This window comes from Perognathus longimembris, chromosome 18, assembly GCF_023159225.1.
Source record: "Perognathus longimembris pacificus isolate PPM17 chromosome 18, ASM2315922v1, whole genome shotgun sequence".
Lineage (NCBI taxonomy): Eukaryota > Metazoa > Chordata > Mammalia > Rodentia > Heteromyidae > Perognathus > Perognathus longimembris.
In genome coordinates, this window is record NC_063178.1 from 34,729,941 (window position 1) to 34,757,568 (window position 27,628).

At 40.3% G+C, this 27,628-nt stretch overlaps 2 pseudogenes; one reads left to right on the top strand and one right to left on the bottom strand.

The window, feature by feature from the left end:
• Window positions 1–516: 516 nt before the first annotated feature.
• On the bottom strand, window positions 517–5,624 carry LOC125366923 (annotated as a pseudogene).
• A 454-nt stretch (window positions 5,625–6,078) lies between these two features.
• LOC125366924 lies at window positions 6,079–14,923 on the top strand (annotated as a pseudogene).
• The last annotated feature ends 12,705 nt before the right edge of the window (window positions 14,924–27,628 follow it).

Here is a 27,628-nt window from a genome sequence, read left to right on the forward strand (position 1 = left end):
CACTCAGGAGATGGCACCAGATGAAGCCCTTTCTCACACACCAAGGAACTGTGGACCAGTCTCCAGGAAAGGCTTGCAAGGACAGCAGGCTGTTGTTTGGGCTTCTTCCTTCCCATCCCTTTACAGTGCCCCTTTCAGCACTGAGTAAGAGCACCAGCCTCTCCCAGAGGGGAGGGGCAGGGAAGGCAAAGGACAGAACCAATATTAACACTATGTAAAACTTTAAAGGGAGGGAAAGAGGAAACAGTAGATTAAAGAACTTCCAACTCAGGGTTTTAACAAAAGTAATGACAGTGGATATGACTTTGTATGGGAGAAGAAAAAACAGGTTTTTATTGAAATATCCAAACAGAATTCAGTTTAAAAAAAGTTACACATTTATCACTTAAGTCTAAACAAACTGGGAGAAAACTCCAGGTTATCAGCATAGCTGTCTGGCTGTGGAAAGCGATTCCCAGTGAATAAACATTATCATACCTGAACTCTTGGTGAGAGATTCTGCCCAGCTTGACTCTCTCATTCTGAGCACAGAATACAGCCATCCTGAAAATTCTCAAGAACAGCTTCTGTCACTGGTTCCACTACAGAGGCTCCCCTCAAGTCCAGATCCTGACAGCACCAAGCAAGCTGCAGATGGAGAGAAGGATGGAGGGTGAGAACTTACCTACTCAAACGTTTTTTCACTGTCTTTAGCCCCAGGGCCTTGGGGCAGTTCACATTCACCAAGAGACAGTGCTGCTGGAGGCAGCTTTCTCTTGTGGCTGGATCTAAGGCAGATGCCAACTGTACAGAGACATCTAGGAAAGGCCTGGATTTTTCAGAACTATCTGAGTCTAAAAGGACCCCAAAATGTCTCTGTTAGTTTTATAAGTTTTGACTCTTCATCTCTAACTGGACAGATTCTGGTACTCTGTTCACTGTGATTATGTAAACTGTACATGGGTCACTGACTCCCTGGCATTGCCCGACCCTTGGATCATCCCACCATCAGATGGCCAGTGAATTTAAACACACATACACACATACACACACACACACACACACACACACACACAAAGCACAGGCTTGGTTGTGCTTTATTTGGTCTGTTTGGCTAACAGGTCACAAGGACACCTACGAGGAAACAAGAAATAACTTGGAAAGCTTGTAATCTGGGGAAGGTGTTCTTATGTAAGAACAGGGCAAGCCAGTTTGAAATCATGCCAGCTTAGAAAATCTGCAAAAATTTAAAATGAATGTTCCTAAAAGGATCCAAGTTTGCTCACAGGAAATTTGCTCACTGTTGGTACTAATCTCAAACTGGCCTAATTCTTTTATTTCCAGTCAAAAAGAAAAGAGGTCTCAAAAAGACAGCTGCAGCAATAATTTTTGAATTATTATTATAATAGATGTGTGCATTGCTTTTCCAGTTGTTTCATGATTGAACCGCTGAGGCTCAAGGGAGTGACCTTAAAAGCCACCAAGCTGAACATGCATAAGTAGCATTTTTTTCAAGGAAAAAAATTAACAATCCCAAAAACCTATGGAATTTTTTTTGAGGAGAGTGGAATCAAGAAAGCCTGTCTCCATGCCATGCTATCCAGATGAAAGAATTTGATTACAGATCAGAGCAGCCACCAGCTCTGTAATGAAACAAGGACAGAAGCTCTTCTTGGAAAAGATGGCTCTAAGAAAATGTTTGACATTTTTATCAGTAATAACATAAAATAGTATCTCAGTTACAAGGTTTCATTTACATAAAAATTATACAAAATTGTGTTAGTTGGTCAATTAATATAAAACCCCAGAAATATCAGAAAAATAGTGTTCTCTGCCTCAGCAAAAGAGATCAAAACTTTTTAAAAGGCATCAAACGTTGGGGAGGGAGGGAAACATAAAAGAAAGAAAAGAAAAATCAAAACTATAAATTAGTTCTACCTAGTCACCATGCATCTTAAACATATACTTACTCAAACCATGAGCCTCCAGCTTACCCACACACGGAAAATGCACAGCATAATCAGTACTACTGCTCTGATACCTCAAGGCAAATATGTAGAGAATAGATTTAATAAAAAAAACTCAATGTAAGGCAACACAGAAGGTGTAAAAAACAGATGCCCAGATCAACTCAAAATGGATCATGGACCTCAACATCAGACCTGAATCTTTGAAACTACTGAAGGACAGAGTAGGAAAGAAGCTAGAACGTATAGTCATAGGAAGGAACTTCCTGAATATAGACCCAGGGGCACAACAGATAGGGGAGAGACTCAACAAATGGGACTACCACAAAATAAAAAGTTTCTGCACAGCTAAAGACATAGCCACCAAACTAGAAAGACAGCCAAACATATGGGAAAGGATCTTCACCAGCACAGCAACAGACAAAGCCCTAATATTTGTCATCTACAGAGAACTCAAAAAACTAACCCCCTCCAAACCCAGTAAACCAATTATTAAATGGGCAAAGAGCTAAAGAGAGACTTCTCAGGAGAAGAGATAAAAATGGCAAAGAAACATATGAGGAAATGTTCAACATCCCTGGAAGTAAAGAAAATGCAAATAAAAACAACCCTGAGATACCACCTCACTCCAGTTAGAATGGCCTATACTCTGAACTCAGCCAACCACAAATGCTTGAGGGGAAGCGGAGAAAGAGGAACCCTTCTCCACTGTGGGTGGGAGTGAAAATTAGTACAACCACTTTGGAGAACAGTATGGAGGTTCTTCAAAACTCAACATAGACCTACCCTATGACCCAGCCATACCACTCCTAGGCACCTGAACAACAGGTCTCAGGGTATCAAAAGGACATCTGCACATCCATGTTTATCACTGCACAATTCACAATAGCCAAAATATGGAAACAACCCAGATGCCCCTCTACAGATGAATGGATTAAAAAAGTGTGTTACCTATACACAATGGAATACTACATAGCGATTAGAAATGATAAAATATTGTTATTCGCAGGGAAATGATCAGAACTGGGACAAATAATGTTTAGCAAGACAAACCTAGAACACAGGGCTGGGGATATGGCCTAGTGGCAAGAGCGCTTGCCTTGTATACTTGAAGCCCTGGGTTCAATTCCCCAGCACCACATATACAGAAAATGGCCAGAAGTGGCACTGTGACTCAAGTGGCAGAGTGCTAGGCTTGAGCAAAGAGAAGCCAGGGACAGTGCTCAGGCCCTGAGTCCAAGGCCCAGGACTGGCAAAAAAAAAAAAAAAAAAAAAAAAGTCTTACAAACCTAGAACACAGAGAACAAAGGGGTATGGTCTCCTTGATATATGACTGTTAATGTGGTTGGGGGGGGGGACAGGTCTGTGAAACAAAAAAATCTTGTCAAATGGTATTTCCACAGGTTTGGGTCAGCGACCTTACATTACGTATCTAAAACGAAACAACTACTAAACATAAACAGGTGTAAAATAGACCTCTCAGTGGATCACAATAGCTCAACAGCTATGTATGTATGATCATATAAGACAAGGATAAGCAAACTCTATTATTGATGCTATATTTAAAGTTCTAGGTGAATTTCCTTTGTCGTACACCATGTGGCTACTGTATATGGTTTTTGGTACACTGGGTATTGTATATATGCCTACCTGATCTAGGGAAGGGAAAGAAAAATGAGGGTGTAAGATATCACAAGAAATGTACTCACTGCCCTATTATGTAGCTGTACCCCTTTTGCACAACAACTTCTCAACAAAATTTAATTAATTAAAAAAAAACAGATGCCCAGAAAACTGTCAAAGACTCCCTTACCTACTCTGCTTCTGTTAGACTAGGAAAATACCAAGATTAACACCCCAACACTTGCCATTGCTTACCCTATACACCAAAGCTTGAAATGGACTCCAAGTCAAACTCTGAAAACCTTGACAATCCTCTAGCTCCTTGAGGGTTCATTTGCCAACTGTTAATCATGATACTCTGCTTCCAGGCATTTGGTATGTTACCATGCTGGTTCACAGTGCATACAAAGTAAGACTATGTTCACAATACTGCCATGACACATCTGCCCAGATCAAGATTGTTATTTCACATCAACATATAACCAAGAAGCACAGTCCTGTGCAGAACCAGGATCAGTTCAGTTTCACTCCCACCCTAGGAATGCAAATTAGCTCTTTCTTCTCTCCCAGTACAGCCCATCATCATTTCAGTGCTTGGGAAGCCACCATTACTCCCAAATCCACTGACCCATTCCAACAGAGAAGGAGGTATCTCTAAAGCTGCTAACTACCCCAAGTTGAGCATAACCCCAGTAACTGCACAAGAGAGTTAAGAGCTGAACAGGGCTGGGCTCCTGGAGACCATCAGAAAGGATGGTTAGAACTTACTGGTCCACTGAAGCCCACCAGCTACGTGATCATCAGGCACATGAAGGACAGGATGAGCCTGGTGAGGCAGAAGATACACTCAAACCTTCTCAGGGAGGTAGCATCTGGTCCAACTTCATTCAGCTCTTCTTGCCGCAGTCTCTCTAGTCTTAACAAAGCATATCTCTTCCTGTTACACATCTCCTCAGAGAAAAAGACACACCCTAGCTTCCCTCCCATAGTTTCTTTGTCTGAAGGCTCTGAAATAGCACATACAAGTCTCTCCTTTAAAATTATACACATAGTATTTACCTTCTAGAGAAAAATCCCTTTCTGTGTATGTGCATATTTATTCCAGATAGGGAGCATTCCAAGGTACAGAAAATGATGAGAACAAGAGCCCTTCCTTCCATCCCCAAAAGGCCTACCCCTGAATAAAGTCTAGGGATAACTTCCTTTGTCAGGGCCCCCGCCCTTTCTGAAGGATGCTGTGGTAAAAAGCAAAGTAGCAAACTAGATTTTAATCATACAATCAGCTACCACAAAAATGTATTCTGTCACAAGGCAGCCACAAAATCTCCCTTCAGACTCAGGAAGAGAAGCAGGGCTGAGAGAGAGAGAGAGAGAGAGAGAGAGAGAGAGAGAGAGAGAGAGAGCCCATGCTTAAAATAGTATGATAGTGAAATAGGAAATAAAGCAGAAGAGCAAAGGGGAAGCCACCCCTAGGAGACCGCCCCACCCAGGACAGCTGCAGAATTCACACCCTCCTGTCTTAGGCCTAGCATCCGGTATGTGGAAAACAGGATGAACCAGAGATGCCTACCTTCTGCAGTTCACATCAGAAGACTCATACTTGGGCAAAGGACACACATCTTCCATTAAGAGCTCCCTGTTCTTGTGGGCTACGTGGGACAGAGGAGAAATCCATGAAAATGTTATACAGGAAAAGAGGCCAGCATTGTCCACTGGGTGTTGGTTTCTGTAAAGAGAAACCAAGTCACAAAACTTCAACATACACCCAGAAGACAATATTTAAAATACACTTCAGTAAACAGTTCTGTTGATTAAAAGTACATCTCCCCAACTGCCTCATCTCAGTCCAAATTTTCAAAAATGCTTTTGGTGCTTTGTCGATGACTCATGAACCTTCAGAGCTTCTTACTTGGAAGTGGTCCGGATGGGCTTCAAAGCACTTAAGCCATGATGGTACTTCCCCTTGGGATGTTCATCATCCAGAATTCTGAGCTGGGAATATATAGACACATCCAGGGAAAGGCCCTCAGCTCAGGCTGCTGTTTTCCAAGGCATCCTGGTAATTCATCTGCTCGACCGAAAGGGAACGAGACATGAGCACTTAACAAATATTACATACACAGAAGAGGCAAGTCCAAGTGCCAACTGCTCAACCACACATTACCTCACCCAAACTGAGAAATCCCAACAGTCAGGAGACCATTAGGTTCACTCTTGGTGTTGTATAATGTAATGTTTGTTTGCTTGCTTTTGCCAGTCCTGCGGCTTGAACTCTGGGCAGGGGTGCTGTTGCTGAGCTCCTTTTGCTCAAGGCAAGAACTTGAGCCATAGCACACTTCTGGCTTTTTGGTGGTTAACTGGAAACCAGACTGGCTTTGAACCACAATCTTCACATCTCAGCCTGTCTAATAGCTAGAATTACAGGCCTGAGCCACTGGTGCTCAGCCAAGTCTCTATTTTTATAGACTATTGTCTTTCCACAACAACCATACAGGTAGAAAGTGTGCACATGGTCCCAGGCTTGCCGGCTGCACCCATCAAACAAAAGCTTTGGTTCACAGCAGTTATGCAACTTCAGAAACACCTGGGTGGACCTGAGAGTACACTGCTCTGTGTTCACACTCATTCCTTCCATTACAAACAAGGTAGGTTTCAAGAGGAAAAAGCAGTGACCCAATGCTAGGAAAAGAATTCCTTCTTATATAAATTCTCATGTATAAGTGGACATAATTTAATTGCTAGGGATTATGGTACAAAATAGTGAAGTAGAGAGACTGCTGAAACCAGAATTCAACATAGCTACTTCTTACCTTTAATCTGCTCATAATCACAGAAAAAAAGAAAAAACAAAGTATTGGATCCATTAAGAAAGATATACAAAAAAAGTACAAGACACTTACTAGATCTTAGTTGATACTGGTACTCTACAGAGTAGGTACAAAAAATTACAGGACCAAAAGGTATCCAATGCCTAACGTATGAAACTGTAACCTCTCTGTACATCAGTTTTATAATAAAAACTTAAAAAAAAATTAGAGGAACATTGTGATCTGCATACCCCCTGCTCAGAAGACACTTCTTCAAGTGTTCAATACATAGCTGCCAAGATGTGCTACATGCTGATAGAAAGCAAACTTCAACACATTTCTAGACTGACACTTTGGAACTTAATTAGGACTCTGAATAAAAGGTCACAAGGAATTTTCTACATGTTTAAAAGTTATCTTGGGGCTGAGGATATAGCCTAGTGGCAAGAGTGCCTGCCTCGGATACACGAGGCCCTAGGTTCCATTCCCCAGCACCACATATACAGAAAACGGCCAGAAGCGGCGCTGTGGCTCAAGTGGCAGAGTGCTAGCCTTGAGCGGGAAGAAGCCAGGGCCCTGAGTCCAAGGCCCAGGACTGGCCAAAAAAAAAAAGTTATCTAATATACTTTTTTGGTCCAAGATCAGGACTCAAACTCAGTACCTAACTATCACTTTTGCTCACTGGCTAGCTCTACCAATTTCTAAATAATATAACTTAAAGAAGACATGACATGGAAATTAGAAAATGTTTTTAGCTAAATTGTATGAAAATTTATGGGCTGTAACTACAGGGGATTCAAAGTAAAATTTTGATTGCTTGAAGATCAGTGCTTTAAGTTAGGGATTGACATTTTCTGTAAATGATCAGATAATAAATATTTTTAGACTTTTGTGGACCAAGAGACCAAAACATCAAGGATTTTATACAGGTATTTTGATGATAAAGCAAAATAGAGCGTTACAAAACATTTAATAAAATTCAGGTTATAGAAAGAGTTGGGTTTTTGTAATACAGGTCTACTAATGAGGAAACATTTTACTTAATTAAGGTTTAAAATATTTTCCCCTTTCACTGAAATCTTGCAAATCTTCATGCACCAATGTTGATTTGAATAAAAGTCTGCAACTTCATTTTTGAGAATACCTTCACAAAGAAAGGCAATGCTCAAATATTTAATTTGATCCAGGATCCTGTGGTCTGAACTGGCCATACTCATCTTTCAGAAGGAGCCTGTGGTCTGAACTGGCCACACTCATCTCTCAGAAGGCATGATGGTATTCTACTGCTTCCTTTCCTGCTTTATTGGTGTTCTCTCTCTCTCTCTCTCTCTCTCTCTCCCTCCCTCCCTCCCTCCCTCCCTCCCTCCCTCCCTCTCTCTCTCTCTCCTTCTCCCTTTCTTCATTCAGCACTAGGGATTGAACTAGACCTTTGCATTTAGTATACACTCACTTTACCACTAGGCTACTAATCCAGCCCAGTGGATTTTAAAATGTAGAAATGTTCTCTGTACATCAATGAGATTCAAAAGGCACTGTTAGAGCCATTATCTGAATTAGAAAATACATCCATTACAAATGTATATTGGAAGAGTTTTACCTTTTGACAGCACAGAAGTTTAGAAAGTAGTTTAATATTTTTTATGATTCAAACATTAGTTGTAATAAAATTACTTTCCCATAGTATCATTTTATATCCTACTAGCAATGTACGTAGTTTTTCTATGTTCTTGCCAGCACTTGGTGGTGACATCAGTTTTCTTTTAATTTCTTTTTAACAGGACTGGTGTATTTGTGCTGCTCTAATGGAATGCTATTTGACATCTGTGGTTCCTTTCTCCCACACACTCTTTTTGGCAAGTCTTATTCTTCTATTTTTTTTTGCTTTAGTTATTTTATGGTTAAAATCTCACGTTTCTTCCCTGGGCTGGATTCAGGATCAGACCATACCTTCCTACCCAAGGCTTCTCACATAGTTGGAATGACAGGCATGTTCCACCAAGCCCCAATCAGCTTGTTGGTTGAAATGGGTCTCCACAATTTTTTGTTTAGGTTGGCCTCAACTCTAACCTCTCTACCTTCCAAGTAGCTAGGATGTAAGAGTAAGCCACCACGTGCAACTTTTGAGTCTTTTATCTATTTCCTAACAGGATTTTCAGCATTGAATTCACATAGTCCTTTATGTCTACTGGATTCAAGTCATTTATCAGCTAAGAGATTTGCAAATATTTTCTCCCAAGTTTTTTTTTCAAATTTTTATTATCAAACTGATGTACAGAGAGGTTACACTTTCATACGTTAGGCATTGGATACATTACTTGTACATTGTACAGTACTTGTACATTGGATACATTACTTGTACCAGGAACCCACCCCTTTTTCTTTAATATATTTTTTTAGACAGGGTTTTTCTCCCAGCACCAGCCTCAAACTTATGATTCTCTTATTTATGCCTTATACACAGTTGGGATTACAAGTCTGTGCTACTACACCCAGTCTACTATTTGAAACAAGGCTTACTGATTTTTGCCTGAGCTGACCTTGAGCCATGATCAGTCCATCTTTCCTTCCTACATAGCTGGTATTGTCACCATGCCTGAAAAAAGGTTGTAATTCTGATAAAGTCTAATTTATTTATTTTGTTCCTTTTATGGATTATGTGATAAGCATCCTGTCTAAGAATGCTTTTGTACTCCTAAGTCAAGAAGGTTTTCCTTATATGTTTTCTTCCAAAAGTTTTGTAGTTTGACATCTTACATTTACATCTATCATAAATTTTTAGATAATTTTTCTGTAACCCAGAAAAATTAGGAGTGGAGTTTAGGTAAAAGTTTGGTTTCATTGCTTATGCTTATCTGATTGTCCTAACCTAATTTATTAAGAAGACATTGGCATGGAGGCACAGTTCGAGTGGAAGGGGGTTTGCCTCATAAGCTCAAGGCTTTGAGTTCAAACTGCAGTACTGCAAAAAAAAAATAATAAAATGCCTCATTTTTCCATCAAATTGCTTTTGTGTATATGTGAAAAAGTTGGCCAAACCTGTGTGAGTCTGTGTCTAGAGTCTACTCCATTGATTTATCTCTGCATGTGAATACTGGAACTGCTGACTTGGGTCCCAAGCTATAAATTAAATCTAAAAATCGGGTAGTATGATACTTGGAATTTTATTCTTTTTCAAAAGTGATTTAGTTGTACTAGTTTTTTGCCTTTCCAAGTGAACAAAGCTCAAAAGTTAGAGAGTTTTTTTTTATCAACATTATGTTGCATTAGGGCATCAGAAAAGGAAAACCTGGTATGCCACCCATTAATTAGTATGCTTACATAAGAGTGACATATTAGTAATGGGAAGAGTCTTTACAAGTTTCATTCTCAAAACAATGTACAGAGCACCTTCTATGTGCAGGACTGTTCCCAATAGTGGGAATAAGAACAAGACATGGCTAGCACACTAATTTCTTTGTGTGTGTGTATGTGTGTGTGTGTATGTATGTGTGCCCAAGCGAAAATGTGTGCACGAAACAGCATGTGCTACTCCGAGGCACTCTCCTCAGCTTTTCTCTCTTTTTTCCCTCAAATCTGTGCTCTACCACAACTCCACTTTCTGGCTTTTTGGTGGCTAACTGAAAATAAAGAATCTCACAGACTTTCTTGCCTGGACAGGCTTCAAACTGTGATCCTCTGTTCTCAGCCTTCTGGGTAGCTAAGATTATAGGCATGAGCCACTGGTGCCTGGCCACTAATTTCATTTTTGTCATCTCCAAAATGCCCAGTGACAGTTTGCAAGAAGCTTACTAATGGACTTAACACAGTTGTCCCTCACTATATATATCACAGTTCACTTACTGCAACTTCATTGTATTGTGGGTTTCTTTTTAAATAGGTAAATAGTGATCTCTCACCTACCATGGGAGCTACGTTCCAAAGATCCCCACAATAGGTGAAAATCTGCAAAATAGCACTGTGTTAGATAGTTGTCCCTTGCTATACTGGAGTTCATTTATTGCTACTTCACAGATTTTTCACAGATTGCTACTTCACAGATTTTTTTACTCCAAAAACTCATTATCTCTTTGGATTAAACTACTTAGTACTATGTCTGTAGGTAGAATTCCCCCTTAGCTGGAAACAAAAGTGAACTGTGCAGATTTTGAAAGATAGGGACTGAATGCTCATTCTGCCATCAGCCTTCAGCTACTGAAGCTTCCGTTCATTCACAACTTCCTTGGTGCACATACCTGGCACACATTATTGAAAGGAATTAAAGGGATAATGAAAAATACAGTGAAAACATTTCATACATACTAACAATACCTCCCTGGGCTGCCCTGATAAACTGTACAGCCCATCTCAACTACTTCCTCTTTCATCTAACTGGCCCATCTCTAGGGTCACCTCATTCCCCTTCCCATTGGGTCTTCTCACCCCTATATCTCTGCAACAGGATACTTCCAGCAAGAACACTTGCAGGGCAAACTGTCCTACTCATCTGGATCTCTGACTCCTTGCACAGTACAGAGTCAATGGAAATATTTTTATGTTGCTCTGCACACTGTGTATGTGTAGTTAGCATTTTAATACTGAATCACTAACCACAATATCTTAACCATTCACTTCTGTTAAGACATTCTAGTTTTTTTTACTTATTGAGTATAATAAATAATTAGTTCATTTGTCTCTTTCTGGAGTCCATGGATACACTCCTCCACTAGTAAGAGAATTGTTGTAGAGTTGACTTCATCGTGATTAGGGAAACATGGTAGGAAATGTTGGGGGGAATAGAGCTGACTCCACCTTGATTGTTAGGTCAACCTGACCCCAAAATTCTTCTTCTGTCAATGGCTTGCTTGTTATTTGCTCTACCCCCTGCGTCAACCTCCTACATCTATGCCATGTGAGCTTCACTTGTTGTTTTCTGTAACCCTGCATCATGCCCCCACAACTGTGCTATGCTTTTACCTTTAGAGGATTGCTGGGGGTCACGGTGGCAGCTCCCAAGTCTGTGCTGCATCTATTGCTGGTCAGTTCACTTTATGCTTCCCCAATAAATCCATCTTTTTGCTTGAGACTGTCTCTGAACAGTGGACTCTTGGAGGGACGGGGAATCCCCTCCTTCAAACTCTGTAATATTCCTTAGCCCCCTAACAAGAATAAGATTAAGACTATGGTTCCTAGAGCATGAGCAGGGGCAGGGGTGTAACTTCGAGCACTTGCCTAACATGTGTGAGTCAATTGGGTTCAAACACCAATATTACAAAAGAGGAATGGAAAAAAAAAACTACTGGAAACTTACCAAGTTTTCCCCAATAGCTTTGTTATAAAATATTAGAATATGTATTCTAGTATTATTGCAAAAAACAACTGCTATTAAGCTTTGGTATTTCAGTTCTATTTTGTTGACCTGAGGCTGCCTCTATCCAACTTTCCCTGGGACACTGGCCAGAAAGAGAGGAAGCAAGGGAAATTTCATAGCCAAAGCTCATGACTAGCATGTATCAAATAGCAAACTGTTTACTTGAACATGAGAAGAGAATTTTTGCCAATTCCTTTAAAAAAAAAAAAAAGCTGGGTGTTGATGGCTCATGCCTGTAATCCTAGCTACTCAGGTGGCTGAGATCTGAGGATCGCAGTTCAAAGCCAGCCTTGCCAGGAAAGTCTGTGAGACTCTTATCTCCAATTAACTATCAGAAAACCCGAAGTGGCAAGGGGGCTCAAGTAAAAGAGCACTAGCCTTGAGCTAAAGAGATCAGGGACAGCACTTAGGCCCAAAGTTCAAGCCCCATGACGGAGGGGAAGAAAACAACAAAGAATCATTATGTACCCTAGGCTGTCCTTGAACTCGATCTTTCTGTCTCAGCTTCCTGAGGGCTAGGGTCGACCATCACACCTGGTTTGGCAGCTATTACTTCAAAACAAACCAACATAGCAGTTACGGTATCCCACACTGTCTTAACTGCTTTGTAGATATTAACCTGGTGATCCTTGTACCAACCCTGTATGTTATGCCTCTTTTACAGCTGGAAGGAATGGAGTCAAATAGGTATTAGATGGAAGTACATATTTGAATCCATGCTTAAGTTGCTCTAAATCACTATGTATATGCTTTTCAAAGAAGAAGGAAAGCTGGGCACTGGTGGCTCACGCCTGTTGTCCTCGCTGCTGTGGAGGCTGAGATCTAAGGATTGCAGTTCAAAGTCAGCACAGGCAGGAAAGTCCATGAAACTTCTCAATCTTTTTTTTTTTTTTTTTTTTTTGGCCAGTTCTGGGCCTTGGACTCAGGGCCTGAGCACCATCCCTGGCTTCTTCCCCCTCAAGGCCAGCACTCTGCCACCTGAGCCCCTTCTGGCTGTTTTCCATATATGTGGTGCTGGGGAATCGAACTGAGAGCTTCATGTGTAGGAGGCAAGCGCTCTTGCCACTAGGCCATATTCCCAGCCCTCCATGAAACTTCTATCTCCAATTTATCACCAAAAAAACAAAAGTAGCACTGTGCCTCAAGTGGTAGAGTGCTAGCTTTGAGCTGAAGAGCTCAGGGACAGCACCCAGGCCACCCAGGCCCAAGACTGACCAAACAAAACAAAACAAATCAATTCTAATTGTCAAACATATAACTTCATAAAGCGCTCCCTTCTCTTCCCCAGAGGAAGTACTGGATTAAAATAAATTTTAACTGATTCTCCTAACTAGCCTCATTATAAGCAAATAAAAATTTCCAAAGTCAGTCACAGTTCTGCACTTAACACAATAGAATGTAAAAAGCACTTTACTTAATTGCAAAAATGCACATCCTAAATTGTTTTTAAACCAAAGATGAGTAGACACTAGAGGATGTATTAAAGACTCATGTTTAAACATAACATTAAAGCATCTATCAACCTGCCAATAACTGCACAGATGTCTTGTATTTGTAACTGTGCTTCCTAACTTTAACTTCTCTTTCCTTCTAGCCTAGCTAAAAGGGCTTTTAAGACCCAGCACACCAGGTGGAAAAAAAAGGCCTGTTTAAAGGTAAAAATACTTATATACTACCACAATCAACACTCTGCAAAGTGAGTTATAAACACGGGAAATGAACCAACTGAAAAAAATTTAATATATCCAAGCTAGTTGAGGTACTACGTGAACACATACATAACATAGCAGTGTTTAAATATGTGAGTCAGTGAGAACTGTGAGAAAATCAATACCAGCTTATGAATGAACTGAGACCCACATTTCATATTGTACAAAAATCCATCTGAAACTAACCTTTAAAAAATGACATAAGTGGCGCGAGGACGTTGGTCCGTGGTGCAGCAGTCCCGAGGCGCCGGCTCCCGCCCTGGCCATTTCCGCGGGCCTTTGGGCTGCGGCCCGAGTCCCGCCCTCCGCCCCTACCTTCTCCGAGCCGCTCTGGCTGCGGACACCCTTGTGTGGCTTCGGTCTCCTGCGGTCCCCGCCGCTGCTGCTCCAGCTGCACCGGTTTGGGACCGGAAACACCTTGTTCTGCCGGCAAGCCAAACCCATGAACCCGGGGGCAGCGGCGGGGCGGGGTGTGCCACGATGGCGGTGGAACGCCGCCCGCGGTGCCTGCGGTTGTCTTCGGTGGTCGGATCTGATCCGCAGCGCCGCAACGACCTGTTGCTGCTGCCGCCGGCGGCGGGGGAAGGACCGGAGCCGCGGGGCCTCCCCGTGGACCTGGCCGCCGAGGAGCCCCGGCATCAAGTCCTCTATTTTCCCGGGGATGTGCAGAATTACCATGAAATTATGACTCATCATCCTGAGAATTATCAGTGGGAAAATTGGAGACTAGAAAACGTTGCCACCATTTTAGCTCATCGGTTCCCCAATAGTTATATTTTGGTGATAAAGTGCTCCCGGATGCATTTGCACAAATCCAGCTGCTATGACAACTTTGTGAAAAGCAACATGTTTGGTGCCCCAGAACATAATACTGACTTTGGAGCTTTTAAGCACCTTTATATGTTGTTAGTTAATGCTTTTAACTTAAGTCAGAATGGTTTGTTGAAGAATGCGAATGTTTGGAATAAGGACTCCAAAGCATCTGACTATAGATCAAATTCTTCTAGTAATGGTTGCCAGGTAGAAAAAGAGAAGACCTGTAAAAGATTTGATGAATCAACCATGAGTGATAGTGGTTCTACACCATCACTAAAAGGTGCATCTTTCACTCTGATTGGATTCAGTAAAGGTTGTGTTGTTTTGAATCAGTTGCTTTTTGAATTAAAAGAAGCCAAGAAAGACAAGAACACAGATGCTTTCATGAAAAGCATAAAAACAATGTATTGGTTGGATGGTGGTCATTCTGGAGGAAGCAATACTTGGGTTACATATCCAGAAGTCTTAAAAGAACTTGCACAAACTGGAATTACTGTTCGCACCCATGTAAGATCTTAACAAGTAAATGATCCAATGAGATCTTGGATTGGAAAAGAACATAAGACATTTGTTCAGATACTTAGAGATTTTGGTGTGCAGGTGACTAGCCAGATTCACTTTGCAAAGGAAGCTCCTTCCATGGAGAATCACTTCAGGGTTCATGAAGTATTTTAAGTCTACAGCATATTACTGTACTTTGTTTAATGGGAAAGCATGAGCACTTTGCTACAAATTCATATAACAAAATGTGTGATATAATTTGTAGTGCATTGTCAGTTTGGGGTAGGAGAAGCGCACATTCCTAAAACAACCTAATGTGTATTCCTTTCTTGTGAATATGAGCACAGGGCTAGGTTAGGATTAACTTGAGAGCTATAAGGATGGTTTATGATAATCCTAAGAGAAAATATGACCCTTAAAAATGAAAAAAAAAATATAGTCTTTAAAGGGAAAATAAAATTGTTGGAAATAGCTAACTTTTTGAGTAACAATCTAAACTCATTTTGATGGCTTAACAGTATTTAGTTACTTTGACATTCATGGATCTATTCTTGATGTGTTACCAACTATTTTTTTTTTTTCCTAGTCAAAGTATTTTACTTACAAATGCTCAAGAACAAGTAATAATAGAAAGTTGGTTTTAAAACATTACACTTAAGAACTATGGCTTCATTTTTGTCAGTTAATTGATTGTTGTTAGGCTTCTTGAATCTTGGGCATAAGCGAGTTTAAAAAAAATTAGTTGACTATAATTATATATGGTGAATAAAAACATACTCAGAGCAATGTAGTTGCCTCTAAGAGGCCAACATAGGCAAAATAAATGCATAATGATTTGTTAGTGCTCTACTGAAACAGAGACAACTCCACAGATGTAAAATAGTGTTTCTTCAGAAGATGATCTTTGTCTGCTAAAAGAAAATAGCTCTCTTTGGCCAAAATGCAAAGTGATATAACTATAAGAAAAGTTACAAAGGGAAAGTTTGGAGACACAAATGATTTAATGTTGGCTCAAAAGCTGAATTTGTTTAACACTGCTGCATGATTTGGGTGAAGTTGCCTTCTGCCCCTTTTTTTCTTGACCTAGATAAGTACATTTTGAGAAACCAAGATCTAATGGATTCCAACCAACCTTGAAACATAACTGTAGAAGTATAAACAGGAATCAGTTGCTTTTTTGCTTAATTAATAATTAGCTTTGAAGGTCATGAAATAAGCTAGGAAGTAATGTGCTGCCTTAGGACTGAAAAAATAAGATGTCTTAAGATCGAGGACCTAAATTTATAAAACAATACAGAAAATGCAAATGTGTTGGTTTCTTCCCAGAATTATATTTTGATGACTATAAACACATTCCAAATATTCATATTCAAAATAAAGGATCCTTGCAGACCAGATGCTTAAAAATAAGTGCACAAATCTACAAGAGTAACTAAACTTTTAAAGGCAAAGCAATTTTACCTCACTCCATTTTATTTATATATGTGCTTTTTTTTTTTAAACTAAAAATTCCCATTGCAGAAACCAGTCACTTTGATAATATTTTAGCACTATGATTGGCTGGCTTTTGCTCAGTTTAATAATAGTTGGTTAAATTCCCATGTATCTCATATAAAATAGCTAAATTACTGAATGGTCAATGAGCAGGAAGAAAAGGCTGTGATTTTCACAGGACTAACTGAAATACTAAGGTAGGACTTATAATAGAATTTACTTTTAAAATCTGAAATGTTTGTAAAAACCTGAGATGTTCAGTTTTGCAGTTATGTGAATGCTTGATTTCATTTGTTACAGATTGAATAGATATTAAGAATTCACTGGGACCCTAAAAGTGCCATCACAGTGAGACAGTTATTGAAAAGTGAAAGTACTTGTCAGGACAAAAATATGTTCTGAGTCATCCATATTCAAATGTTTTCTGTTTAAGATTTCAGATGGGTCCTATTTCTACATTTGTTTGTTGATGTAAATGTTAATGTGTCTTCTTGACTGTGCCCTTTAAATTGAGAAAATTAGTCCTACAAATAATGTGAAAGTTGTTGTCACCACAGCATGAATGTATAATTAAAATTAAGTTTACAAAAAAAAAAAAAAAAGACAGGGGCTGGGGATATGGCCTAGTGGCAACAGTGCCTGCCTCATATACATGAGGCCCTGGGTTCAATTCCCCAGCACCACATATACAGAAAATGGCCAGAAGTGGAGCTGTGGGTCAAGTGGCAGAGTGCTAGCCTTGAGCAAAAAGAAGCCAGGGACAGTGCTCAGACCCTGAGTCCAAGCCCCAGGACTGGCCAAAAAAACAAAACAGAACAAAAAAATGACATAAGTGATGAAATAAGTAGAAAAATACTGAATAGCACAATTAGGGAAAGGAGCTAGCTTCCATTTCCTCCAAAAGGCAAAAACTTATCAAAGACAAATGTTTACAAATAGAAAAGGAAAACATATTGCATAATGAAATTAGTGTTAAAGAAGAGGATAAAGTTAAAGAATTAATTAGGTATCTCATATATTTCAAACCTTATGCTTTTGGTGAGATAATATTTCTTAATCCATTCACTGAAGGTCTATGATGTACAAACACTGTCCATAGTACCGCAGGAAACAAACATATAATATCAACAATCAAAAAACATAACTTCAATATTAAGATATAATTATATACTTTAGTAAAGAGAGACAAAATCCAATATGGGAAAGAAGGAAATGTAAATAAATATACACTGTAAGAACACCAAACTGATTCTGTACCATCAGTAGGGAAACAAAAAATGGGTATAGCTAACATCATATGCATACCATGTCTCTAATTTTACTGTATTGAAAAAGGAAAATATTACAAAAAAAAAAAAGAATTATCTAAACCCAGTGGTTAGCCAGGCATGGGGTGTGCACCTATAATCTCAGCACTCAAGAGACTGAGGCAGGAAGAGTGGTCTACAAGGTGAGAACTCGGAAACAACCAACATTGGCTCAAAGGGCTCTAAATGCCTAATACAGGAGCAATGGACGCATTCCATACCGATATCAACTCTAATTCAGTGCCAGCCCATTGAAATGTAATGCAAGGGGCTAGGGATGAAGCTTGATGATAGTGTGTCTGTCTACCTATCTAGGATACACAAAGCTCTGGGTTAGACCCCAGCACCAGATCAATCAACTAACCAAAGCAAAGAAATAATGAAAGCTATACAATATAATTTAAAATTTTCTAGGATCTACATTTTAAAATAAAAGTTAGGATTTCAATTTAACACTAAAACACTTTTACATTAAAAGTTGGGTTTTTTGTTGTTTTTTGTGTGTTTGCTACACTGGGTCTTTCATGAGCTAGGCAAAAGCTCTACCACTGAGCTACAACTCCAGCCCTGCAAAAGTTATATTTCTCACTAAGCACTGGTAGCCCATGCCAATAGCCCTAGCTACACAGGAGGCTGAGATCTGAGGACTGCAGTTTGAAGCCAGTCTAGGCAACAAAGTGCATGGGAGTCTTATCCCCAGTAAACTATTTAGAAAAAAAACGGAAGTGCTAGCTTTCTTTGAGTAAAAGAATCTCAGGGGCAGCACCCATTCCCTGAGTTCAAGCTCCCGGGCCATTGTGCCATTGTGCATATGTGTGCATGCATTTTCAGCGCAGAAAGTATTTATTAAAATAAAAATTGGGGGCTGGGAATATGGCTAGTGGTAAAGTGCTCGCCTTGTATACATGAAGTGCTAGGGTTGATTCCTCAGCACCACATATGTAGAAAAAGCCAGAAGATGGCACCGTGGCTCAAGTGGTAGAGTGCTAGCCTTGAGCAAAAAGAAGCCAAGACAGTGCTCAGGCCCTGAGTTCAAGCCCCACGACTGGCCAAAAAAAAAAAAAAAAAAAAAAGTAAAAGTTGGCACCCTTAACTCTGAGCATAAAGTACCATTTTAAGCTCATAATCATTATAAGATTATTGAGATGGGTTGTTTTTTGTTTTTTGTATTTTGTTTTCTGGGTCTTGGGGCTTTAACTGGGCCTGGGCACTGTCCCTGAGCTCTTTTCAGCTCAAGGCTAGCACTCTACCATTTGAGCCACAGCCCCACTTCTGGTTTATTTTTCTGGTGGTTAATTGGAGATAAGAGTTTCACAGAGTTTCCTGCTCAGGCTGGCTTTGAACCTTGATCCTCAAATCTCAGCCTCCTGAGTAGCTAGGATTATAGGCATGAGCCATTGCTGCCTGGTGGATTATTGAGATATTTAACAAATGAAGTATTTGGTTTATATTTCATCTTTGAAATCTAACATGTGTTTTATGAATTAAGGATAATTTCAATTCAGACTAGCTACAGTTCAAGTGCTCAATAGCCGTGTCTGGCAGTCTACCTGGCGATTTCCAAGTGAGTGATAGCTTACTTGCCAGGAGGCACTTGGAAACACTTCTGGTTGTCACCACTGGAGGTGTGCTAGCAGCTCCAGAGACACTGCTCAGGACCTACAAATGAAGAGCTTTACAACATAAAATTATCTGGCCCAAAACATCTGTAATGCTAAGGTAACCTAGCCTATTTAAACAGCTGCTTCAGTACTTGATTATGCTGTTCTAGGGAAATGTACTGTATGAGGCCATTTGCTTTTTACTTTATGATACTTTCAATTTTTTTCCAGAAGTAACTTGTTAAGGCTTCTCCGGGGATGAGAAAAGGGCACCCATGGTTCTTTAAGTCTTTTAAGGAGCACAACTATGTGAAAGGCTGCCTCAGTAGCCAGATGGCTCAACAAAAAGAGAGGCATGGAAGCAGTCTTGTTCCAAGGGAAAAGTCCTGCTTGGTCCAGAGGTGAGAAAAAAATTGAACAAGAAAATACTGTCATTTATATCCTCCCACTGACTATGTGGCTAGAAGATACTGAGCTATTATTTTTTTTCCACCTACCAAGATGGTGGTGATGAAGAAGGAGTAGAGGCACTAGAGAGCCTAAAAGGAACCATGAGACTTTAATTCAGCCAAGGCCCAAACAAAAGTCAGAAACACATGCATACAGTCATCTGAGGAGGATTAATACACAAGCAAAGACAGCCACTTGCACAAGAGACTCCCCATCCTCTGTGGGCACTGATGCCATCCATATCTTTGTGTCTGTAATAATTAATGCACCTATCACATCACATGGCTACTGCTTATCCAAGTTCCCATTTCATTTTAGGCTGCCAGAGTGGAATATCTGCTGACAGGGTAATCATGGGCTTTCCCTTTGCACTAAGGCCCTTGGACAAGGTATCTGGGCCTAGAAATCACTCCCCAGGCTGAACAATCCAATCCCTTCCTGACAGCAGCATAACAACAGGGGAGCATTCCTAAGCTCTGGGGCTGAGGGGGCATCCAAGTTGTTCCTGAATGCAGAAATGGCAACAGACTGACGATATAGAAGAACCACTTGCTTTGGGGTGGGGGTGGGGGATGAAGGGTTTCAATGCTGCCTGAAGTCCCCCCCTCCCCGTGCCCCTTCCCCCTTCTGCCCCCAACAGTGGTTCTGGAGCATGGACTCATCTTCATAATTCACAAGATCCTAGGACAAACACAAAATAAGCAACTTATTCCTACACAATCTTCCAGCCCAGCCCAAGAAAGAAAAGCTTTTGTGTAGAGGTCCCAGCCCATTGCTTCCTTTACAACAAACATCTGGAAAGACAGACTTTCAAGGAAAACCTCTTGTACCAGAGACAGTACTCAAGACTGTATTAAAAGTTCAATTTAAAGGGTGTAAAAAGTATGACAAGAAATGTACTCGTACTCACTACTTAACATATGTAACTGTAACCCCTCTGTACATCACCTTGAAAATAAAATTTAAAAATGTTTAATTAGGGAGGGGAAAATTAAAATTTGCTTATAAGTAAAAACTCAGTTTTTTAAACATCCAAAGTTCTCCTAGGATCAGCTAATTTCAGGTTTTCCTCCATCAGCTACCTCCACTGGGTTAAAGAAACCTACTAATGACATTTTCTCTCCCAATCATTCCCAACTTTCCTCCCTCACTGTGTGTGAACGTGATCCTGACCATGTCAAACTTTGCCCTTAAGAACTTCCAAATAGCAGCCACTAGAGTCAAGGAGGTCAGCTAACCAAGCTTGGTATGGTTTAGATGTAAAGCATGTTTCCTTCCTTCCTGCCACCCTCAATCCCCCACCCCCAAACAAATGCTCATGTGTTAAAAGGCTTGGTCCATAGCTGGTAGATCTAAAGGGCTCTGACTTAATAGATAAATCTGATGCATTCATAATTTTTTTTTCTTCTAGTCTTGGTGCTTAATTGGAGATAAAAGTTTTACATACTTTACTGCCCAGCCTGGCTTCATGAACTACAGTCTTCAGATCTCTGATTCTGAGAAGCTGTATTACAGGCATGAGCCACTGGCACCCAAGTGAGTTTATGCTCTGAGTAAAATATTAGGAAGTGGTAGAAAGTTTCAGGAGTACAGCTGAATAGAATAGTTCCCTAGGGGCATGTTCTTAGGCGCCATTTCCTGTCTTGTGCTCCTTCTTATGCAGTTCTTGGCAGCTGTCAGTTGAGCAAGTCTGTTCTACTATACCATCTCCACCATGATGTTCTGCCTTTCCACGTGCCCAAAGCAATGGAATCAAACAACTATGAACTGAAACATGAGCCAAAAGAAGCTTACTTCTTTAAAGTGCTTTTCTTACCCTTTTGTCACAGAAAAAAAAGTTTAACACAAAACATTTGAAGAGAATTAGGGGACCCATTAATCTTGGCCCTACCATTTGGCATTTCCATGCTTGGAAAAAGAACTACTGTAGGTATCAGCTCACTAGTCTATAGTTGTGCTGTTCTATTCTCATATTGATGACCATCACTTAATTCAATACACAAGAACAAAGACATAAAGCCAATGACTACAACAAGAACATCACTGTAGTAAAAGAGGAATTTTTCTGTAAATCATGTCTATTATTTATCCCATAATCAGAAGGAATTTGAGGATGTTCAATTGTTTCATAGACTTAATTCCAAGCATCACATTCAAAGTTCCTCTTATACTGGTGGTTTGAGATTAGTTTAAATAATGTGGTAAGATTTCAAAGGATTAAATTTACAATGAAACACAGGGTGGTGAAATATTTGTTAAGAGAACAATGGTTGAGGGAACAGAGACCTAAGGCAGAAGTGACCAGCAATAGCTACATATTAGAACTACCAAAGGGGCTTTAAAATAGCACCAATGTCCATATTCTACTCAGAGACTAATCTATTTTGTCAGGGTAGGGTCTGCCCCCTGGGAATTATCTCAAAACATTCTTTAAGCAACTTAAATATGCAGTCTGGCCAAAAACTATTGATTTAGAAGTGGAACTTGTGCATGTTGTTCTCTTGGACTCAACCAAACTCTGTCAACATGATATCTTAGGCTATGTCAACCCCAATATTTCTAACTCTTACTTGGCAACTGAGATGTTTTCTACTATGAGACACAACATTTAAGAAAACTAAGGTGTACCCACAGCCTTATGTATGACACTGTAACCCCTCTTTATATATCTTTAACAATAAAGAAGTAATTATTTAAAAAGAAAAAGAAAACTAAAGGACTACTTGATAGCTCTCTACAATACTAAGAGTACACAGAAGGTTGTAAAGTGTATGGGATTCTTAAAACACCTACAACTACAACCATTTATTGCAATCCTTTCTGTAGCTTACTCTCAAAGTCTGAATGTATCTATGTCCATGACGCAGAACACACATGAATTCCCCTTGGCAAGATTGGCTTTAGAAGACAAACATGTCTTGAACTCCATGTTAAGTACAGTTGTCAAGATTGTTAGCAGTGCCTAGCTATTCCATCCTACAACCAACACTGCATCAGAAGAGTGGGCAATTAATGCTTTGAAGGGAAGCCAAGAACTCTGTTCTGAATTATCTAACTCCAGAAATAACAGCACTGGCAGGTGAAGCTATGTAAGAACTGGTAGGATACCCTTTACAATCATACTATCCACCTTTTAAAGTACATAAATTCATAAATGAGTCTTGCTGTCTGCCTCCACATGCAGGCTTTGTCAGAGAAAGTTTTCATTTGATATCTACTACCAGAATTAAATTGATTTTTGAACTAATTCAGAACACAATCTTAACTCAGAAAATAATCGTTAATAATTAAAACATATGTAAGCCCTTCAAGGAAAGCAAGAAGGGAAATGCCAGGCAAGTTTAACCCTACTAAGTAGTAGAACAGTCTACAAAATGAACTTCACATTAGTAGGAAAGTTTGAAACTAACCAGCTAGACCACAACAAAGATTTTCAGAGACGTTATTTCTTATCCTTAGCCTTATTACTTTTAATTAGAAGAGATGGAAAGATGGCTAAGACATGAAAGAAAGTATCAGCAGAAGTTTACCTGAAAAGAGAAAGCAGTTTCATTGAAAAAGTTTTTTCACTGGCCATTTGGAACTTTCAAGTTTCTAAACAGAACAGGCTTGGGCACTTAAAACTGCTTTGAAAAGGTAGTTAGTTCCAACAGATTTCTTTCTTTCTTGACAAGAGAGCTCTTTAACACATGCCAGCAGGCTGTATATATTTCACTTCAGTAGGGTTTCCTTGTAGGCAGCGGCAGTAGTGCTGCAGTGATGGTATGGTGAGCTCACGACAAGGCAGCAGGTCAACCTCAATCTCCAGTACACTTCAAATATAGATGCAATCACATGGCTGCAGCAGAGACACCTGGACTCTATATCAATAACTGCACTGCTGTCATCTACACCACGGAGCTCTGGGTTGCCACAGGAGACCAAGAACTGGTTCAGGTCAGAAACCCTATCATACCCAGTGCCTAGGAGACCACTGAGCCTTACGAAGCTTTAATGATGCCTTCTTACAGAGTCACTGGGTAACTATACAGGAAAAAAAATAAGGCAAACAACAAAATAATCTTCATCCTGCCCTCCTTCCTAACAGCAAGCAGATTTACAGGCAATACTCTGCATGAAAAAAAAAGCATAAACAAATTCATATAACTTTTGTCTGAAAAGCTTCAGGGCCTAATACCCTGAAAGTAGAGTTATTAAACAAAATAGGTAAAAGCAGTAAGGATTTTTTTCATTTTTTGCTATTGTTAGAAATGGCTCTGGGGGGCTGGGGATATAGCCTAGTGGCAAGAGTGCCTGCCTCGGATACACGAGGCCCTAGGTTCGATTCCCCAGCACCACATATACAGAAAACGGCCAGAAGCGGCGCTGTGGCTCAAGTGGCAGAGTGCTAGCCTTGAGCAGGAAGAAGCCAGGGACAGTGCTCAGGCCCTGAGTCCAAGGCCCAGGACTGGCCAAAAAAAAAAAAAAAGAAATGGCTCTGGGTGACACATCCTCCTATGTGTCACATAGGAATAAGGACACCAACTCAAAAGGAACTCAAGGCAAGAAACTCTGCAGAAGGGTGCTCCAGAGCCAAAAATCTGGCAAGCAGAGCAGAACAGGCAGGCTGCTCACTTTCACCCTTAATCCAGCAGGCTCTGTCCCTCTGCTCATATTCACAACCTGCAGAATGATGTTGCTTAAATAATGGGATATAATTTAATTAATACTTACTGAACTTCTATTAGGATTTTTTTTTTTTTTTGCCAGTCCTGGAGCTTGAAATCTGTGCCTGGGCACTGGTTCTGAGCTTCTTTTTCTCAAAGCTAGCACTCTACCACTTGAGCCACAGAACCACTTCTGGCCTTTTCTTTTCTTTCTTTCTTTTTTTTTTTGCCAGTCCTGGGGCTTGAACTCAGGGCCTGAGCACTGTCCCTGGCTTTATGCTCAAGGCTAGCACTCTGCCAACTTGAGCCACAGTGCCACTTCTGGCCTTTTTCTATATATGTGTTGCTGAGGAATCAAACACAGGGCTTCATGTATATGAGGCAAGCACACTTGCCACTAGGCCATATTCCCAACCCCACTTCTGGAGTTTTCTCTTTATGTGGTACTGAGGAATCAAACCCAAGGTTTCATGCATGCTAGGCACACACTCTACGAGTAAGCTACATTCCCAGCCATAATAAGAGTTCTAAAGTGCTGCATGAAATAGATGAAACTAAAATGTAATGAGCAAGGGTCAATGCAATGGATGAACAAATGAAGCAGTGGTACTCACTAGACACTATGTTGAAAATGAGCATGTGGGTGGGGATGGGAAGGAAAATCTCAGAGAGAACAGTGAAGGGGTGACAGTCTCCAAAAAGAAATGTATTCTTTACCTGACTTACTTAACTGTATCCCTTTTGAACATTACCTCTATAATAACAATGAAAAATTAAATTTAAAAAAATGAATAATGCTAGGCACCAGTGGCTCATGCCTGTAATCCTAGCTACTCAGAAGTCTGAGATCTAAGAATCTCAGTTCAAAGCCAGCCCAAGCAAGAAAGTCCAAGAGACTCCTATGTGGTGCTGTGGCTCAAGTGGTAGAGCACTAACCTTGAGCTGAAGAGCTCAAGGACAGCACTCAGGCCCAGAGTTTAAGACCCATGACCAATAAAAAAACAAGCAAACAAACAAACAAACAAAAAAACAGGTGCCAAAGCAGAAACTTTTCAGAAAAACAATTCTCACAAGATTCAAAGAAAGTAAACTACTTTGACAGAAAAGAGGCTTTTCTCACACTGATCTGAGATACATTGCACAATTTCTATAATGAGCTTAAGTCCCAGAATACATCTTAAAGTCGTTTCTGGTAAGAGATTATAACTACATCCTTAATCCCTAAAACCATATCCTTAATCTTTAAAATAGAACTTGAGCTCACCAGAATATTTCAAATAGATAATTATGAAATCTCCAACTAAGGCTAAAGAGCCAGTCTAACAGAGAACTAAAAAAATGTTAAGTAAAGATCACTGGATTTATGAATACTAATTTTTTTGCCTTTCTTAGATACAGAATGTTCTATCTTGGAGGAAAATCCTACCAGTAATAATTTGGCAGAAGAAAAGAAAACAATACAGTCATAATGACATTAAACTTCAGTTGACTTCTGCTTATTTTCCACGCCTCCTCCTTTTCTAAATCAGTGAAAAACAAGTTACTCTTAGCTTTGGCATACTATCATTAAGAAAAAGAACCACCACACAACCCCAAAGGTTTCTGATAGTCTGTCTTGCTTTTGCCTAAGTACTGACTTATTGAAGAACACCCACAACCCCTCTGTGTCTGTGACTTCGTGTACTTTATGACTAAAGCCACTAGGGCTTCAGCATCCCTATTCACAACTCTTGGTTTTACCTAGAATGTTCTTCATTTCTCCAAATCCTACCTATTCCTCAAATGGCCTCCAGCTAAATGGCCTCCTGAAGCCTTGCCTGAGACAAAAGAATCTTGTTATTTTCCACAGCACCTAAATTACTGTAATTCAAGTGCATGTCTGTGAATTTAAGCCAGGGTGGAAGGCAGCCAAGTCTAGCATCAGTCCTTAGTTGAACCAGATCACTTTGTTCTGCACTATGTATCTTAGAGAGTTCCAAATTAAAAAATGAACAGTTCTGGGTGCCAGTGACTCATGCCTGTAATTCTAGCTACTCAGTAGGCTGAGATCTGAATGGTTCAAAGCCAGCCTGGGCAGGAAAGTGTAGGACTCTTAGCTCAATTAACCACCAGAAAACCTAAAGTGGCACTGTGGCTCAAGTGGTAGAGCTCTAGCCTTGAGCACAAGAGCTCAGGTATGGCACCGAGGCCCAGACTTCAAGTCCGATGACAAAAAAAAAAATCTTTAAAAAACGAACAAACAAACAAAAAAACAACCAGGGGACTGAGAATATTACCTAGTGGTAGAGTACTTGTCACTTACACATGAAACCCTGGATTCGATTCCTCAACAGCATATATATAGAAAAAGCCAGAAATGGTGCTGTGGTTCAAGTGGTAGAGTGCTAGTGTTAAGCAAAAAGGCAGGGACAGTGCTCAGGTCCCAGGACTGGCAAAAACAAACAAACAAACAAACAAAAAACAACCGTGGGTGGGGGGATGGGGGGCTGGAGGTCAGTGTTACAGTAGGGCATGAGTAAAAACCCTGCCTGTAATCCTAGCTACCTCAAGGCTGAGATCTGAGAATCTCTGTTGGAAGCCAGCCTGGGCAGCAAAATCTGTGAGATGTGAGGCTCTTATCTCCACCAAAAAAGCTGGAAGAGAAGCTGTGGCTCAAGTGGTAGTGTGTTTGTCTTGAACAAAAGAAGCTCAGGGCCAATGCCCAGGCCCTGAGTTCAAGTCCTAGGACCTCATTCACCAGCCCCCTCCACCACCAGAAAAGAAACATGCTGTAAGAAAAGAAGCTGTGGGCCAGGTGCCAGTGGCTCATACCTGTAATCTTAGCTACTCAGGAGGCTGAGATCTGAGGATCATAGCTCAAAGCCAGCCTAGGCACGAATGTCCGTGAGACTCTTATCTCCAATTAACTACCAGAAAATTGGAAGTGGAGCTGTGGCTCAAAGTGGTAGAGCTGAAGAGCTCAGGGACAGCACCCAGGCCCAGAGCTCATGCCCCATGACTGACACAAAAGAAAAAAAAAGAGAGAAGAAACTGTGTATGCTGTGGTCTCACATTGAGTTGAAATAATGCCAGCCCCTGAGTTCAAGCCCTGAGTTCAAGAATTGAGGTACGTTCATGCATGTGTGCATTCTCTCTCTCTCTCTCTCTCTCTCTCTCACACACACACACACACACACACACAAATTAACAATGATCTTGTTTCAACAACAACAAAATTGTGCTTTGGATTAGTATTACATTATTGTGTTGTCTTATTTATAACTAATTTGTTGATTTGTTTTAATTTTGTAGTACTTGGCCTGTTAGCTTAAGGACCCTATACATAGTTTCATAAATGTACATATATAAATATTAAAATGTAAGTATCTTAGCTTCAAAGGT